This window comes from Phascolarctos cinereus, unplaced genomic scaffold (assembly GCF_003287225.1).
Source record: "Phascolarctos cinereus isolate Bilbo 61053 unplaced genomic scaffold, phaCin_HiC Scaffold_4;HRSCAF=312, whole genome shotgun sequence".
NCBI lineage: Eukaryota > Metazoa > Chordata > Mammalia > Diprotodontia > Phascolarctidae > Phascolarctos > Phascolarctos cinereus.
The window spans coordinates 119,824,963-119,844,030 of NW_027555847.1; the positions used below are offsets into that span (position 1 = coordinate 119,824,963).

A 19,068-nucleotide genomic window follows, 5' to 3' on the forward strand; every position below is an offset into this window, starting at 1 on the left:
TTAAGATGATTGTTAAATTGTTTTTATGTGTAATCAGGAAATTTCTATAGAAATAAATTTTTTTTTAAAAAGCCTCTTCTCCATAACCTCAAGGAACTTATGTTCTAATGGAAGACAAAACATCTATAAATCAGAACATGCACGATAAATACAGAACAGATGCAAAATAACCTTAGAAGGGATGGCACTAGTACCTGAGGTGGGGGGCATCTTAAGGAAGCAAGGGATTTTAAGTCAGGTGGGGAGAGAGACATACACACACACAGAGAGACAGAGAGAGAGGGAGGGAGGGAGGAAGGTGGTGGGGGAGACCGAAACAGAGAGGGAGACAGAGAAACAGAGAGACAGAGACAGAGAGACTAAGAGAGAGAGAGAGACAGAAAGACAGAGACAGAGAGAGAGATTGACTGCGAACATCCCAGCCATGGCCAGTAACCAGTGCAAAGCATGGATATTGGAGAAGGATGAATTTTATAAAGAACAGCAAGTAGTACAGTGCAGCTAGGTCACAGTATGAATGGAGAGGCATAGGATGTAAAAAGACTGGAAATTTAGTTAGAGACCAGATTACAAATTTATAAACTCCTTTCCACTAGCAAGTTTATATTTGATTCCCCAGGTAATGGACCCACTGGGCTTTATTGCATAGGAGAATGACATAGAACTACACTTCAGGAGAACCATCTTGGCAGCTTAATTAGATCGGATTGGGGAGGGCCTGGAGGCAAGGAGATCAATTAGAAGGCTATTGCAGAAGTCATGGTGGGTGGTGATGAGAGCTTGAACTAGGCCAGCATGAGAAGCAAAAAGGAGACACATAGAAGACATTGCTAAGGTAGAAATTATAAAATAGGCAATAAATTGGATATGTGGGATGTATGAGTGAAGGCTTGAGTGTATCACTGAGATTGTGAACCTGGGTGAGTGGGAGGATGGTGGTACCCTTGATAGTAGTAGGGAAATTTGAAAGAAAGGCTTGAGAAAAAATGATGAATTCTGTCTTGAATATGTGGAATTGGAGATAGCTGTGGGACCTCTAGTTAGAAATGTCTAACAAGGGGGCAGGTAGGTGACACAGTGGATAGAGCACTGGCCCTGGAGTCAGGATCTGAGTTCAAATCTGGCCTCAAACACATAACACTCACTAGCTGTGTGACTCTGGGCAAGTCCCAATTGCCTCACCCCCCCGCCCAAAGTCTAAAGAATAGTAGATATATAATTAGATCTGAGAAGTATTTGCAAAAAAAGGAAAAAAAAGAAAAAGATGATAATCAAGCTCATTGAAGTTGATGAGATCATAAAGTGAGAGAGTATAAAGGGAAAAGAGAAGAGGGACTAGGGCAGATCTTTGGGGTCACGATATGGATGACGAATCAGCAGAGGAGCCCGAGGAGTGGACAGACAGGCAGAAGAACAAAGAAAGTGTAGAGTCATAAAAACTCAGAGAGAGTAGGAAAAGGTGGTGATAAATTGGGACTTAATGAAGTCAACGGGAAGTGATGGTGCTGGGTGAAGGAGTTAAAGGGAGAGTTTAGAAATGGTAATGGGGAGCAAGGAGTATTCCAACTCCACCATGATCAATGAGTCAGGGGTATGAATGAAAATGCAAGCAATACTGGAAAGAGTGGTAAGGAAAGCAGTATCTTCAGGGAAAAGACAGGTGTTAGCATTAAATGAAGGAAGGAGAAAGAAAGAGATTTAAGATGATTAATTATGGAGTAGATGTTCTAGAGGGCACAGTAAAAGAGATAGGGGACATTTGGCATGGGACATGGGTAGGGCTGGTAAAGTTGAGACAGATAGGAATGAGTGGATAGCTCAGCTTGGGGATGGGAGCTATTTGGTAGCCAGTAGCAGGAGAGTGTGATAACCACTGGTAAATGAATCCAGGCAGAGAAACAGGAGGTCTGATGATAAATGGTTCAAGGTCTGTGGGTTATCAGTGCAGCCTTCAACTTCTGTTCCTATGCAGTAGAGCAAGTCTGGTCGTGTCATGGCCCCATTTCTGGTTGGGATGTCTATCGAGGAGAGACACTGGAAAGCAGTTTGTCCCAGTCTGGACCCCAGCACTCTTCTCCCTCCCCAGCCCAGCTGTGTCTCAGTCTGGAAGCCCTCAGGGAGTAGGACCTGGCTGAGTAGTGGTTATTTTCTAGTTCAGAAGTCTTGTCTGCCTTTCCCACCCAAGGGTAAGGGCACAGGGGTTGGGAGTGGTTCAGAACTGAAGATTTTTTTTCTTTCCTTTATTTCCTCAGTTTTCAAAATTTTTTATTTTAACTTATGAAATAAAACAAGCATTTCTATAACATAGTAGAATAAAAAATGGTTGCACATGAAACTGCAAAACTATTATGTACAACTTGCTATTCTTTTTAAATATATATATATATAGAAGTTATCAAGTTAATTTTCCCCTTTTCCTTCCCTTCCACCATTCTAGAAATGGCTATCATCAGACATACACACATACACACACACACACACACACACATACATGCACACGTATTTATGTATATATACATACATGCATATACATGAAAAAGATTTGGAGTCTTTTAGGGAGAACTTTGGTTTGAACCTTAGTTCTGCCTCTTATTACACACATACCCATGTATCACTGAAAAGTAATTAATCTTCATCACTTACCCCATTTTAGTGACAGAAAATACTGGATCCTAAAACTCTTCAGGTTGACAAAGCTAGCATAGACCTACAGAACGCTTACTGGCCCTCTGTCCCAATACCCTCTTTTCTCCCTCCAATCCTGGAGTTGCCCCTTACTCAGTTGCACAGCTTGGAAACTTCCATGGAATCCACACTGCTTTGCTAATGGGCTGACTTTTGTTTTCTGTCATGTTGAACTTCATGAAGGTATCTACGTAGCTCTAAGCTGCTATCATCTATCTAAAAGGGAAGGGAGAATCAAAATGGAAGCATGTGGTAAATGGAGAATTCATCAGGATAACTTTTTTTTCCCCTCCAGGCTTGAGGAAGCAAGGCATACAGGGAGAGTTAATTGGCTTTGCAGTGAAGAGTTTATTTGCTTGTTTGTTTGTTTTGCTTTTAGGCAATTGGGGTTAAGTGACTTGCCCAGGGTCACACAGATAGTAACTGTCAAGTGTTTGGTCTGAGGTCAGATTTGAACTCAGGTCCTCCTGACTTCAGGGTCGGTGCTATATCCATTGTGCCACCTAACGGCCCCGTAGTTAAGAGTTTTTTAATGACAGAACTCAAACAAAAGAGTTCTACAGGGTACTAGCTGTGTGACTCTGGGCAAATCTGCCTTAGTTTCCTCATCTGTAAAGTGAAGATGATAGCACCTCACTTCCAGGGCTGTTCTTTCAGATGATATTATTTGTAAACCACATAGCAGAGTGACTGGCACATAGTGTTACATAAATATCAGCTGCTATAATTATAATTGGTATTACTATAGAAGGTAGGGACTAAGGAAGGTAAGAAATGAATTCCAAAGGGATGAGTGTAAAAAGTGGAAAGGAGGCTTGTCTCTGAAGACAATAGCTGGTCATTTTAGCTAACTGTGACCATGGGTATCCTGCTATCATCTAACTCTCTTCCATATATATATATATATATATATATATATATATATATATATATATATATATATATACTCTAATACAAAGCAATATTTACAGGATCATAGAATTTTAGAGTTTGAAAGGGAAAACAGAGCAGGAGCTCTTTACCTTTTAAAATCATAATTGAAGGCAATGCCAAATTTCAGGTAGAGGTGAAGCGAAAATACAGATTTAATTTTTTTTCCCCATCCAAGTTATGGATTCTCTGAGTTGTACTTGTGGAATCTTGTGGACGTCAGGTCAAGTTACCCTGTTTTAGAGCCTCCAATCCATTTCTCTCATTAAAAAAAATAGATTCCTTGCAATAATGCTCAAAATTGAATTTTCTAACACTTTGCTCTGATAGGCCTTTTAACATAAGAATACACTGTTAACAATGCTCACAATTTTAGTGAAGGCCTTTGGAGTCTTCTAGAGCATTTTCATTTGAATTTCAGCTCTGACACTTTCTACCTAGGTGACACCTGATGAGACATTTAACCTTTCTAGCCCTGAGTTTCCTCATCTGTAAAATGGGAGTGTTAAATGAAATGATCTTTAAGGTCCCTTTGAGTTCAAAACCTGTTTATCCTAATCAAGGTTATTCAGTGACTAAAAAAGAAGAAATCATAGTTTAAAAATTATTCCTAGACACAGAGTGCCACCTGGTGTAAACTCAGTAACTAATAAGCTTAATTACTCTAGAAAGGATAATGGCAAATATGTATCAGAAGACCATAGATTTAGAGCAGAAGCAGACCTTAGAGATTATGTAATTCAACCCTCTCCTTTTATAAGTGTACAAAACAAGGTCTAGAGAGATTAAAGTGAACTGATGAAGGTCACCCAGGTCGCAAGTGGCAGAGCTCACCTTTGAATGCAGTTTTTGGACATCAGATCCAGAGTTCTTTGTGAAATTAGAAACATGGGTGTAAACAAAGACACACATTTTAAAACTTAACACCTGACTTTCCATATTTGTTGTACATAAACATATTTATTTGGCAAAGGATATTCCAACACAATGAATTAAGGGTAATATGAGAGTTGTATAAACCTACCCTGAAAAACAAGAGGAAGCCTTCATTTTAAAAAATCATTTTAATAGTTTGGACTAGGTTGGGTACAGCAATGCTCAGGAGGACAGAACAATGATTGGCATCAGAGAGCTACGGAAGCATTTCATAGATATTGTGAACTATCTATACCTAAACCAGCAGGTGAGTTTCCCTTATTAATGAGTATGATTTGCCAACACCTAAATCAACGAGTGAGTTTCCCCACTTCCATGCAGTGGAAACTTACATCTACATCACTAACTACATGAATGATGGTTACAACTTTGGGGAATGTGTGGAAGATTAATTTTTTGAGAAAACAAATTGTACCAATTAATAAACAGACCTCAAAGTGGTACTTTAATGGGGGGGACACAAAAGGGCAATTATAGGATTTTGTAATGAACAATGTGTTATAAAAATGACTGTTTAAATAATTTTGGAGCATTAGAAAATCTGTAGCTATGATAAAAGTTTCATGTAACTTCATAGCAGCTGGTCATGTATGTGGAGGGAAATTACACTTTTCCACAGCACTTTTGGTAGCATATATAATAACACGGAAAAGCAATTTTCCTAAAGCAAATGACTACTGAGGAAAGAAATTGGTTTCTCCATTAATGCAAAGACTGTAAAAAGTAAAGAAGAAAACTGTAGTATTTACAGCAATGTTGAAAATCCTAACAAGATGTCTAACCTTCCTTCTGAAGCGCCTTCATTTGAGGAGATTATGTTTGGCATGAACTAGAGCAGTGGTCACTTACCTGTTTCTTGTGTAAACCATGAAACAGTTAAATGTTTTGGAAAGTTATAATTTCTATGCATGGTCAGAATAAAAAAAATCACCACAATACATATCCTCAATAATAATAAAAAAAACCTTGGAGTTTTTTAGTAGGTTGGTTAATTATTTGTTCTAATACAATGAAGAACATTTGCTTGCACCCTATCTAATACTTAAAAATTAAACACTATAAATTTTTTTTAAAAAAGACCTAGCTAATACCCTTTGAAAAAAGCCAAAAGCATAAAACAAAATGTTATAGCACTCCACGAATCATCATCTCCTTTTCTCCTTGAGTTTTAGTACCACGTACAAAAACAAGCATACTGTATTAAAACAAATAAGGGCTTACCTTTCACTTGAAAACTAGCAGTGTGGAAGATCTCATATTGCATTATGATATAGACATCCCTGAGTTTTTAAAAAAATAAACAGAAATTATATTCGACTTTCTCTAAAATATACACTATAAATCTTATTACAAATATAATACTCTGTTCTTTTATATTACTTCTGCATTCAGTAGTCTAGCTAAAACTTTTTTGAAGCTATGATGGTATTGTGTAATTAAAAAAATAAACTAAAATGAATAGGAATAAGTCAGTCAGCAAACATTTATTACCCATGACCTATGAACCCATCATTGGGGATACAAAGAAAATAAAATAAATCTCTACCCTTGAGGAGCTCATATTTGAATGGGGAGAGACCAACTATAAATAACTACATACATACAGTATAAATTGAGAAAATAAACTGGAAGATAATCTCAAAGATTAGACATCAGCAGTTGGTGGGGATAGGGAAAGGCCATCTGCAGAAAGTGGGATATTGACCTGAGTCTTGAAGGAGGCCAGTAAAATTCAGAAGCAGATGTGATGATGGAGAGCAACCCAGGCACGGGGGAGAGCCAGTACAGGGGCGCAGAAACAAGGAACAGGAAGCAGGTGAGTGAAGATGGACTGGAGAGTTTAAAACCTACATTATGAAGGCGAATCCACCAGTTCTTTTGTGAAATGCAATGAAGTGGCAAGATAATGGAGATGGGTATTTAATTACATATGCAATTACATTTTCCAAGGGTAACATCCCAGGAAAACAACAAAAATTAGATTAGACAAAGAGGATAGCCTTTGTCTTCAAGCATGAAGAATGATAATTCAACTGGACATTTCCACATTTAAGAAAGTCTAATTGTTATTACAAAAATAAAGCCACTCCATTTGTAATGCTTTGTTTTCTGTCTTCTATAAGCCAATTTATAAAAACTGTATTTAATTGTAAACATATTTAGAAAATGCTGTCCTTGTAGTCTTCCCAATTTCCTTAGAATCTACATTTTACATTCAAAATTTAGATGATCAGTCAAATGCAAAAAAATAAGACTCCCCCATTCCACCTCACTCCAAAGGAGAATTACTGAATAAATAGTAAAGAAAATGGAACAATGTGAATGACATGACAAAGGGTCTCCTTGAATTAACTGTAGAGGTTGATTTCAGCTGAAACTAGCAGCAGAGGACCTCTTATAAAGTAGTGATGGCTTAAAGAAATTTGGACTCTATCTTTCAGTCCCCTGGTTCTGATGGGAGCACTTTTGTCCTTCTCTTGTCAGGGCCCAGCCTGGTCCATGCCACTTCCCCGCTATCTTCATAACATGGCCCTTATGCTCCAACCACTCTCACTCTACCAGAACCCTAGACCTCACTCCTGGATCCCCTTGGCTCTAACAGGTGAACTTCTACCTTAACTTTCAGGGGCCCAAGACTCAATGCCCCCTAATTTTAGTTTTCCTCACCATATTTTCCCCATGGGTTCCCTTCCCATCCCTTTTCCATACCCATTTATGTATTGTCTTCCCCCATTAGAATGTAAGCTCATTGAGAACAGGAATTCTCTTGTTTGCTTTTATCTGTATCCCCAGTGTTTAGCACATAATAATTAATCAATTTTCTCTTTTTACCTCCCACATTTGCCTTTCCCCTCTAATCACTCTTCCCTTTTTCCTTTTGCCCTCTCTGGGAATCCATGGCAGCAGTGCTAAGGAAGCTGTGGGTGCAAATAATATAAATAATTTCTATTACTAAGGCTCTGGTATATAACTCTTGCCTTGACAGAGCTGGATTATTCTAGACGCTACTGGAATATTTTATTGGTGTTTTGGGAAAGGAGCTCTCATTTTTGTGAAGAGTTTTGAGTTGGTGATGAAACAACAGCATTTGAGGTCCAATTTTATCTGTATCAAAATCTGTCTCTGAAAGAATCATCCAGTAGTTTGCTATTGTAGAAATTTGCCACAATCATTGGACTGAGGCAGTCTAAACTTGCCTACTAAAATACAATAACAAGCAAAAAAATCAGGTCATATGTTTTTTGTTGTTCTTTTTAGGCAATTGGAGTTAAATGACTTGCCCAGGGTTACACTCTTACTAGCTGTGTCTGAGGCCGGATTTGAACTCAGGTCCTCCTGATTTAAGGGCCGGTTCTCTATCCACTGTGCCACCTAGCTGCCCCTGGTCATATGTTTTTAAACCCCAAATCCATTTTAATTTTTAAAGATGCTGGCTAAGTCTCAAAATCTTTCTCAAGTCTTTTCTGTTGGAATATAAACAGAGTGCCATGGGTTTCATAGGGTTTGAGAGACTTTGTTAATTTACTTAGAGGAAAGCTCTTTGAAATACAGTACTATCCATAAGAATCAACACATGTCCCAAAGTTTAAAAGGAAATTAAGTAATAAGACTTAAGTAACTCAGAACACTTGAGTACTTAGTTACCCTGTGGTAGGCAGGGTATGGTGAGAGATAAAAGAAATTAAGTTAAGGACATGGTTAATCTGCCTTTAAGATGTATATGAATTGAAGACAATGCTTAACACAACAGGAAACAAGCAGTAAGCAATACAAGTGTATGTAATTAAGTGCTATATTATGTAGTACTTCTGTTATACTAGAAAACCTGTGTTAGAAATAGTCTTGACACCAAAAATTTAGTATCAAGAAAATTTATTATAAAGAAAGTCCAGAGGATTTAGACATTGAATTTGGTGCGAAACCTCCCAGGCCGGGATTGGTCCATCCCTTCCCAGGTTACACCTTTCCTTACATGTTTCCCTTTGATATGCTCTAGTATGTTCCCCCTCCCTTGGTCATGCGTCCCATGACTCATTAATGAGGCTCTAATTTTATGCAGGGTGTGTCAGATAATAGTAATGAAGCTCATTAAGCAGAAGCACTAACATTTTTCAGGTGTCCTCAGGTTGACTGGTCTGAGCTGGCTTGACCCGTATCTTGATTTTGGGGTCTTTATGGAACCATCAACTTACTTTTTATTGGCTAAGCCCGAGCCCACCTACAGTGTACTACTTCCTGGAGCTGTTGTTCTTTAAATCTCTGCATTATTCTACCTGTGGAAACTTAAGTCCTTCTAACTCTAACATCTGTTTATACTCTATGCCTCCACTTCCTTTCTTTTCCTAAGCCCTCTGCAACCTGGCTTCCTGCATCACTATTCAACTGAAACTACTCTCTCCAAAACTACCAATGATCTCTCTCTCTCTCTCTCTCTCTCTCTCTCTCTCTCTCTCTCTCTCTCTCTCTCTCTCTCTCTCGTTTACTTTTTAGGCAATTGAGTTTAAGTGACTTCCCAGGGTCACACAGCTAGTAAGTGTCAAGTGTTTGGTCTGAGCAATGATCTCCTAATCATCCAATCTAATAGACTCTTTCTGATCCTCCTTCTTGACAAGTTTGAAAGATATATTGTTGACCAATCTCCTCCTGGATATTCTCTCCTCATTGCTCTATCTTGGTTTTCCTCATGCCTGTCTCACCTTTCCTTCTCAAGTCTCCTTTGCTGGTTTTGCATCGACAACACATCTACTAACCCCTAAAGCTCTCTTCTCCCACTTAGGGATCATATCAGCTCCCATGGGCTTGGCTACAATCTCTATGTAGATGTTTCCCAGTCCTAGTCTTTCTTCTGAGTTCTGGTCATGCACCAACAATCATCTATTGCACATGTTTAACTGGATGTTCATGGACAGCTCAAACTCCACAAGTCAAAAAGAGAACTCATTATCTGTTCCCCCAAACCCTCCCCTCTTTCAAATTCCCTCTCACTGTTAAGGGCCTTGACACCTTTCCACTCAGTCACATTCACAATCTCAGGCACCTTCAGCTCCTCCACTCTATCTATCCAATATGTCATCCCATAATGACATCTGTGCCATCTCTTTTCTTCTGTCACATTGTCATCACCTGAGTTCAAGCTCCAGTCTAGACAACTGCAACAATTTTCTAATTGTGATCTCTGCCTTCAGTCATTCCCCTTTCCAACACACTCTCCACGGAGCTGCCAAAGTGGTTTTCCTAACGCGTAGACCTAACCACGTCATGCCTCTCTTCAATAAAGTCCAGTGATTCTCTATTACTATTATTCAAATAAAGTCCTTTTTTGGCATATAAAGTTTTTTACCCAGACCCCGTCCTGTCTTTCCAGTCTTTTTGTTCTTTACTTTGCCCTCCATCAACTCTTTGATCTATCTACACTGATCTACGTGATGTGCTCACACAAAGCACTCACTCTCCTGCTTCCCTCTTTTAACTAGCTGTCTTCCGTGTCTGGAATGCTCTCTCTCCTAAGAGTCTTCACCTTTTAGGATGTTTGGTTTCCTCCAAGGAACGGCTCCAGTGCCACTTTCTTCAGTAGGCCTTTCCTGATTCCCCTAGCAGGTAGCACCTTCCCCTTTAAGGATGTTTTTCATGTATTCTGTACCTATTTTGTATATGCTGATTCATCTATATGCGGTCTCCTCCAGTGCAGTGTAAGGCAGGGATTGTTCCCTTTCTTTGCATTCTTAGTGCTCAGCACAATGCCTGGCACATAGAAAGTACTTCACCATATAGTTGTTCTTAAACTAGCTGTAGTACAGAGAATAAGAGCTTTAGATATTTTTTTTAAAAGGGGATCAGAGAGGGCTAGAGTAATCAAATAAGTCTTCATTATGAGGGTGGGCTGGACCTTTAAAGACAAGTATTATTTAGGTAAGTGGAAGAGAAATAGGAGAGCTTCCAAGACTCAGCAAATGCCCAGTGGCAGGTGTTAGATTGATGCATTACTGAAGCTATGAGGAGACTGCTCTGGTCAGAGTAGGAGGTGCATTTTGGGGAATCGGGGGAAATAAGATTACAGAGGCACCATCAGGAACAAATACATCTGCACCGTGTCTTGTTGGAACAATTCAACCAGAAACAAAAGCAATAAAAGGTTACAAATGCAAAGACAGAAGCCAGAATGTAAAAAAAAATCAAATAAGATATAGTCTATCAAATCAAATACAGTTAGGCACAGTGTGAAAAATACAGTTAGGGATCAGAAGAATTCTGGGCCTGTTACTAAGCAGCCACCTAATGTTAGCTAAGTCACTTAATTTGGGGGGGACTTCAGTTTGTCCATCTGCAAAATAATATGATGATAAATACTGGATAAATACTAAGATCTCTTTCTAGTTCTAAAATTTTATGACTTTATGAAAAAACTTGTCAACTTACCTTTCCAAGTTGCTGTAGGAATTTAAGATGTCTCTCTTCAAACTGTGTGGGATCTCTGTCTTCAAAGCATCAGAAAATCCTAGGGCACCAATTCTCATATTTGGCAACATGTCATTTTCTGTTAGTAGTTCATAGTCTGAGGAAATAAAGAATTTGGTAGAATTTCACCACCAGGATTACTGGCATTTCCCCAATTAACAAATAATAGAAATATAATCATGACCTGGAAGACAAGATTAAGCTGGATATAGTAAACAAAACTGTGGAAATTGCAAAATTAGCTGCAAAAGTTTAACAAAAATGGGCATTTTCAATTTTCCACACAAAGAATGGTAAAATCTTTCATTCAGAGAAATTCTGGAGTTAACAAATACTTTTCTAGGATTGGGTAGTTTGGCACTCCTTAGGAAAGATTTTTTTATTAAATTTGGACATGAGTAGTGAGTACAAACCGGTATAGGAAATACCTGTTGCTAAATCATATGCAAGTGATCTCAGCACTGAGTATAGTATTGGTCAAAGAGTAAAAATAAGTGCTTTTCGTTCATATATTCACCAATCACATTGCAACTTAGTTCAGCACTCTAAAGGAGAAAGGAAAAACAAAGAAGCCTCCTACTTTAAGTAAAGGGTACAATAACAAAATGTCATCATTAGTCAGGAAAGAATGGAAATACAGGCTAAATGTGTACCCTAAAGCGAAGAGATCAGAAACCTTCAAAACCTTTTATATGACTACTTAGAAAAGAAGCTAATGTAGGAAAAAAAATTTTAAGCTTTTTAATAGGAAGACTACTTAATCTAGGTGAATATGGAAGCCCACAATAAGTGGCAGGTAAATTACACATTAGAAACTGGGCTGGCCAAAAAGAAATAAAAAGTCCCTTTTTTAGAGACCTCAAAGTCAATAAGAAGTTCATTAAAACGTTACTATCAGCGCTAATCTAGAGAAATAATGAGAGCACCTGGCTATTACCATACCTGGAGTGAGTAAGCTGTTAAGGTCTCGTATGATAGCTCGGAAAGAAGGCCTGAAGTCTGGCTCATAATCCATACAATTATTGATAAGATTTGCTAACTCTGTCCACTTTGGTGCAGGGAGCTGCTATCTTCATATAACTGTAGTTTCTGTAATTAATGAACCAAGCATTAAAGATGAATCATTGTGTGATGCCATAAAACTCTTATTAACAAGACAAAATGAAATAACTGTTAAAAAAACTAAGCTAACCATTAAAAGAAAATGCAAAGAGTCACAGATGAGACACTTCTAATTTATGACTTATGTAAACTTATTCTTTGAGAATCTAATGCAATCAAAGGTTTGTCTCCTTCATTGCAGCTTTCCCACAAAGTGGTACCAAAACTCCACTTATCTGCTGCCAAACTTAAGTTCTTAGAATTGTCAATACATTCATGTGGAACCCATGGTATCCTCTCCTGAAGAACTGTTAAATCATATAACAAAATATGGTGATAAGGCCAAAAGAACTTTTCATTTAAAATTTGCTCTGATATACAAGTTATTTATCAGAATCACTCAACTTTTTAGAGCTAGAAGAGCCTAGAATTTTTTTATAATACACCATGTCATCTCCACTTTATTTACTAGAACTAGAGGGGGAGGGAAGGGACAAGAGTAAGCATTTATACAGAGCCTACTATATGCCAGGCACCGGGTTAAGCACTTTTACAAATACCTCATTTGTTCTGCACAAGCACCCTTTCAAGGTAGGTGCTATTATTATCATCTCTGTTTTACAGTTGAGGAAACTGAGGCAATATAAGCTAAGTGACTTGTTCAGGGTCATACAGCTAATAAGTGTCTGAGGCTAGATTTGATGTCAGGTCTTCCTGACTCTAGGCACAGTACTCTATCTACTGCACCACCTAGTTGCCTCTAAACTATCTCCTGCATTAAAAAAACAAAAACAAAAACCACTCATACAAAAAAAAATAAACATTTTCTAAGCAAATTAGACCCAAATATTTTCATACATTTCTTTGCTTTTGTCATTGATTGAGCTGTTCCAATGGCTCAATATCAGTGTTAATTCTTTTTTTTTTCATGTTAACAGTATATACATTAGAGAGAAAAGCTGCACATATAAGACTATGTTAGCCCTAGAGCTTTGGAATACCATGGAAGTGTTCCTAATACAGTTTGTTGTTTTCTCCCATCAATACTTTCTAGGTTAAGGTCCTGAAGCCTGTAGTGCCACCAGAATTGTGCTAAGTAAGAAGAAGGCTATAGGATTTTGTATTCTCCCACATATACCCTGTTAGAATATAAACTCCTTGAAGACAAGGAATGTCTCATTTTTATCTTAGTATTTCCAATACCTAGTACAGTATCTGGAATATAGTAGATGCTTAAAAAACATTTAATAGAATTGAACTGAATTTGCTGACTTCTGGTTAGAACATTCAAAATTTTTAAATGCAGAAATAATATAGCATTTTATATAGAGTATAAAAAATTTTTTTTATGAAGTGGTAAGATGGTATCTCAGCTTTTGGCTGAAACGTTAAGTAGTTTGCAGTCTTATAGTTAATGGTTTAAAGTAGGAATAAAATAGTTCCTCTGCTATAGACCAGATAATTACATATCTTAGCCTTTTCTTATCTTCGAGGGTCAGGTCCCACAAGGCATTTCCTGTCCTGTTTGCTTGCCCAATTTAAGTACTACTGATAGTCACAAAAACTACCAAGTTTTATCTGTAAAAGTTCCAAAATGGTAATTAATTTAGATAATCAAAACATTCAATTTAAAGTAAAAACAACATAAAAATATTGAGGAGAAGTATTTGGGTCAGGTGGATAAAAAATAATACTTATCTGTTATTTTTACATTTCAATTAGTTGTGTTATATAGAAATTGCTTATTCTTTCAGTAGGCAAGAGATGAAAAAGTGAGGGAAAAACCTTAGAATCACACAGAGAGACAACTGAAGACTGGTCAAGGCCTCAGAGGATTAATATCCTCTTAAATTTTTAATGAAAACAGAAGAAAATATATGAAACACCTTTGTCTAACCATAAGAATATTGAGGAATCACTAAATAAACAAAAAATGAATATGACTCTGTTGCTTATTATTGTAAAAATTATTAGAATATATAAAAGTCCTAAGAAAACCTGTATGTAATTTTCCTTAATTCATATTTTACTATAAACATGTTATAAATTTAATCTAGATTTTACTACTAATCAAGATCACAATAATACAGTGAACAGTATTTTTTTAAACCAACAGGCTACTTCAAGCTATCTCAAAACGAAACATATAGAAACATATAGAAAGCTAAATTAGAACAATGGAAAACTTACTGTCTTTTGGCAAAACTGTAATACTAATGCCAGGATCACTGAGCTTGATGAAAGGAGGATTTCCTGTCTTTCTGTCCTCTTCTCTGATTAGTAAAATGTTCTTAGTACATACATTACCATGAGTGAGGCTTTTTTCTTCCTATTAAAGGAGCACACACATACATTAGTATTAATTTGCCAGTATTTTGACTGTGTACAACATATGAAGCACTATTAGGTTTAACTGAGAAACATATATGATAAATATTTACTTGTGAAGGAAATATAAGATACTGTATATGTATCTCTGTTCCCCAAATTGTTACATAAAAATAAAATTTTAATAATTATTTACTAATCCTCCTTAAATATGAATTAGATGTCTCTAATGCAAAGAATGGGTAAAATGATACTTTGTCCTTTAAAGATTTGAGAAGGTGATTTTTCAGTAGAAATAATGCATTTTTAGCCTGGTGGCTCTTTTTTTTCCCCTTTATGCAAATGTTTTACATTGTCCTCCTACTTGCTCTTGAATATTGTAGGTTGGTGATATTGTGAGAAATCACAGGATGTTTATTCTGTGTTTTTCCATTTTCATCTTTGCTATTAACTGAGAGAGCAATGCACCGGCCTTGAAGAGTTGAATTTTCTAGTCTTTTTCGATGCAAATGCAGATTTTGATTCTTGATTCTTTTTTCCATCTTTCTTCCCTATTATAGATTCTAATAGTCTTTGTTTTCTCCACTGAGTTTCTACTTTGGGCTTTCAGGCCTTGTGTTTTAATTCTTGTTTTCCCCAAAATTGTGGCTGATCCTTCCTCAGACAGTAGGTCTGAGGTTGCTTTTTTCTTAAGCACATGTAGAAAAGTGCCTCTCTAAAGAGTCTAATTTCTTAGGGAGGTAGATCAGTGGAATAGGTTAAATATGCAAGACACAGTAGTCAATGACTATAGTAATCGATTATTAGATGAACCCAAAGACCCCAGCTTCTGGGATAGGAACCCACTCTTTGAAAAAACTGCTGGGAAAACTGGAAAAGAGTATGGCAGAAACTAGGCATAGACCCAAATCTCACACCATATACCAAAATAAAGTCAAAATGGGTTCATGACTTAGATATAAAGGCTGATACCATAAGTAAACTGGGAAAACAAGGAATAGTTTACCTATCAGATCTATGGAGAACAGAAGAATTCATGACCAAACAGGAGATAGAGAACATTATGAAAAGCAAAATGGATAATTTTGATTACATTAAATTGAAAAGTTTTTGCACAAACAAAGCCAATGCAACTAAGATTAGAAGGAAGGTAGAAAATTGGGAAAGAATTTTTACAACCAGTCTCTCTGATAAAGGCCTCATTTCTAAAATATACAGAGAATTAAGTCAAATTTATAAGAACACAAGCCATTCCCCAATTGATAAATGGTCAAAGGATATGAACAGAGAATTCTCAGATGAAGAAATTAAAGCCATCTATAGTCATATGAAAAAATGCTCTAAATCGTTATTGATTAGAGAAATGCAAATCAAAACAACTCTGAGGTACCACATCACACCTATCAGATTGGCCAACATGACAAAACAGGAAAATGATAAATGTTGGAGAAGATGTGGGAAAATTGGAACACTAATACATTGTTGGTGGAGTTGTGAAATGATCCAACCATTTTGGAGAACAATTTAGAACTATGCCCAAAGGGCTACAAAAATGTGCATACCCTTTGATCCAGCAATAGCACTTCTAGGGCTATATCCCAAAGAGATCAAACAAATGGGAAAAGGACCCACATGCACAAAAATATTCATAGCAGCTCTTTTTGTGGTGGCAAAGAATTGGAAATTGAGAGGATGCCCATCAATTGGGGAATGGCTGAGCAAGTTGTGGTATATGAATGTAATGGAATACTATTGTGCTATAAGAAATGATGAACAGGCTGACTTCAGAAAAACCTGGAAAGACTTATATGGTCTGATGCTGAGTGAAGTGAGCAAAACCAGGAGAATGTTGTACAAAGCAACAGCCAGTTTACTCAATGACTAAGATGTTAAACTGAACCCTTCTCAGCATTATGAGGATCTAAGACATCTCCAGAGGCCTCGGGATGGAAAATGCTGTCCACATCCAAAGAAAGAACTCTGGAAGTTGAATCGCTATCACTTATTTTTACCTTCTGTTGAGTTTTGTTTCCTCTTTCTGATGGTTCCTCCTATTGGTTTTAATTTTTACTTACAACTTCACTAATGTGAAAATATGTTTAATGGGTATGCAAATGTAAAGCCTATATGAGACTGTGAGCCCTCTTGGGGAGGGTGGGGGGGAGGAAGGGGGGAGAAAAATTTTCAACTCAAAAGCATATGTAAGCGATTGTTGATAAATCAATAAATTAATAAAATTTTTTAAAAAATAAAGAGTCTAATTTCTGAGATTGGAGATTGAGCTTCACCCAAGTGTTCCAGCAGAAAAGGTGATGGGATGAGCCCTCTAGATCTCTTTAGTTCTGTCCCTCCTGTTTGGATTCTGATTTTTGTCACAGGAGAGATCACCCCTGACTTTATCTTGTCTTTTATCAGTAGTATCCTTTCAAGTTCTTTTGCTGCCTAGAGACTTTTCATCAAGCTTCAAAGTATTGAGCAAGGAACCTAAGTTCCACAAATTCAGTGTAACCAAAACCTTTCAACCAATCTGGATTACTTAGTTCACATGATAAATGCTTTGCACTTCAAGTAATCTTCTGAAAAAAATCTTTGATGGAACCCTGTCATGCCTTAGGGCAAACTGCCTAGAAAAGCAGCATAGTGCAGCAACTTGGGAAGACACATTTGGTTAAACTTGGGTTCCAGAGCAGCCCATGAAGTCAACAAGTAGGATGGAGTCATGCTATACCTATTGATACCTCTACTGTGCTAAGTGACCATCACCAGATCATCTGTCATATTAGTCCAACTAATTAGTTTGGGGACAGAAGTATTTCCCTTCACCATCATCCTCAGAGCAGGAAAAAAGTGAGGGCATTCCTCTTCTTAATTATCTTTTTAATTGATGCTGACACATTGAAAAAATATTATGGTTTGCTTGAATGAGAATCTTGCCCAGTCTTGCTGTCTGAACTAATAGTGCTCTGACTGGGTCATGTGCTCTACTGGAACTTGCTTGCTTTCTAATAATCAAGCTATTTTTCCTTCTACCTGCCTCAAGACATTATGAAAAGCTTTTTTAATCACCAATTATTATAGTAACGAAACGTGTTTAGTTAATTTATTCACAAGCTAGAAACGGGACCTTAGATAAATCTCTTCTTCTCTTTAAGCCCAGTCTTCATCTCCAAATAAAAATTTAAACTAGAAAATGTCAAAAGTCCTTCCCTATTCTAAAGTTTTATGAAAAATGAATAAGAAAAGGGTGGCAAAAATTCTATTGCTGTAAATATCTGCATTTCTGGATAAGACATACTTTAAATCTGCCTATTAATGACAGAAGGTCTGTCTGATGAGTACTTACAATGACTTTTTTTTAGCCTATGCAAATGCATGAATATCCTCATAAATATGTCTATAAATATGTCATAAATACTTCTATCCTCTCTCAAGGTCTCTTTTGGATTCTGTGTCACACATTCACAATTTTCTTGTCTCCTCTTTCTAGGCAAAGATACATCTATTGTGCTGTAAGACAAAAGGAGATTTTACTTGTTTACTTACAAGAAAATGCATGGCCCATGCCAATTGCTCGGCCTCTTCAAGCTTCTGTAATAGAATTTTTGTTCTTTTTCAGGTATGTGTCTAATGATCCAAATTTCACAAATTCTTGAACTAGAATATCTAAGAAGCAAAAGCACATACTTGAAAAAATACCATTTAAACATTTACAGATCATACTATACATGAGTATTATACATAAAGTTAAGAAAAAATTAAGTAACATAAGGAAAAAAAGATCAAACATGACCAATTTTTAAAATTTGTTTTATTTTACTACAGATGTGCAAGAAAGCCTGAGTTATGACATATGCAATATACTTATTTTATTATATAACAATTCCTAGTATTATTTATTGAAAAACTGCTACATATTCAGTTCTGGTTGAAAATTTTTCACAATAGTTTAGTCTCCCTTTAATAGGATGAGCAGCTGAAGACACAAAAAAATTATGTAAATATATATATATATCTTTCTACAAAATAGACTGTAACTATCATATTATAGACAAAAAGAAGTTCAAGTGTTTCAATTAATCATTTGTAGCTTCTATATAAAAATACACTGCCAGGAAATTAAAATATTAAGAGTAATTCCTTGTTCATTGATTCTTTCAGTAGAGCTATCAAATCTTTTGTCGGAACAAAACATGTTTTCTTTCAAAAAGAGCCACAGGCTTGTCTTGAGAAGTGAAGTTCACCTAAGCAATATTAGTTACCAAGGTCAAAGGTTCACAAGGCCGTGGTTGTTTCTAAATCAACTTGTCATTAAACTGTATGGTTACTACCTGGATCCAAGACTGGATTTCAAGTTTGAGTGTGATTGCAACACCTTTTGAATATGCCCCCTTCTCTCTTCTGATACTTCCATCACTCTGGTACAGGCCCTCATTTCCTCACATGAGGAGGCAGAAATGGCAAAATTTGAAAACAGACCAGATATGTGGGACAAGTGATGAGTCAAGGATAACAATAAGGCTTTGATTTGGTAAATGGATGGTGGTCACCTCAACAATAATATGAAAGTTCAAAAGAGGGGAGGGTTTGAGGAGCAAGATGAGCTCTGTTTTGAACATGTTGAGTTTTAGATGC

General features: G+C 36.8%; 1 pseudogene across 1 annotated transcript in view; it reads right to left on the reverse strand.

Annotated features, from left to right (window-relative positions):
* The window catches only part of LOC110221638 (tyrosine-protein kinase JAK2-like), a 47,009-nt pseudogene that overhangs the window by 12,723 nt on the left and 15,218 nt on the right, over positions 1 to 19,068 (reverse strand). The window contains exons 7-11 of the transcript XR_013485590.1: positions 17,980 to 18,099; positions 14,299 to 14,437; positions 12,261 to 12,416; positions 11,950 to 12,096; positions 10,969 to 11,104 (exon numbers count right to left, since the gene is read on the reverse strand). The product of XR_013485590.1 is annotated as a tyrosine-protein kinase JAK2-like (transcript). The remainder of the gene's footprint in view (positions 1 to 10,968; positions 11,105 to 11,949; positions 12,097 to 12,260; positions 12,417 to 14,298; positions 14,438 to 17,979; positions 18,100 to 19,068) is intronic.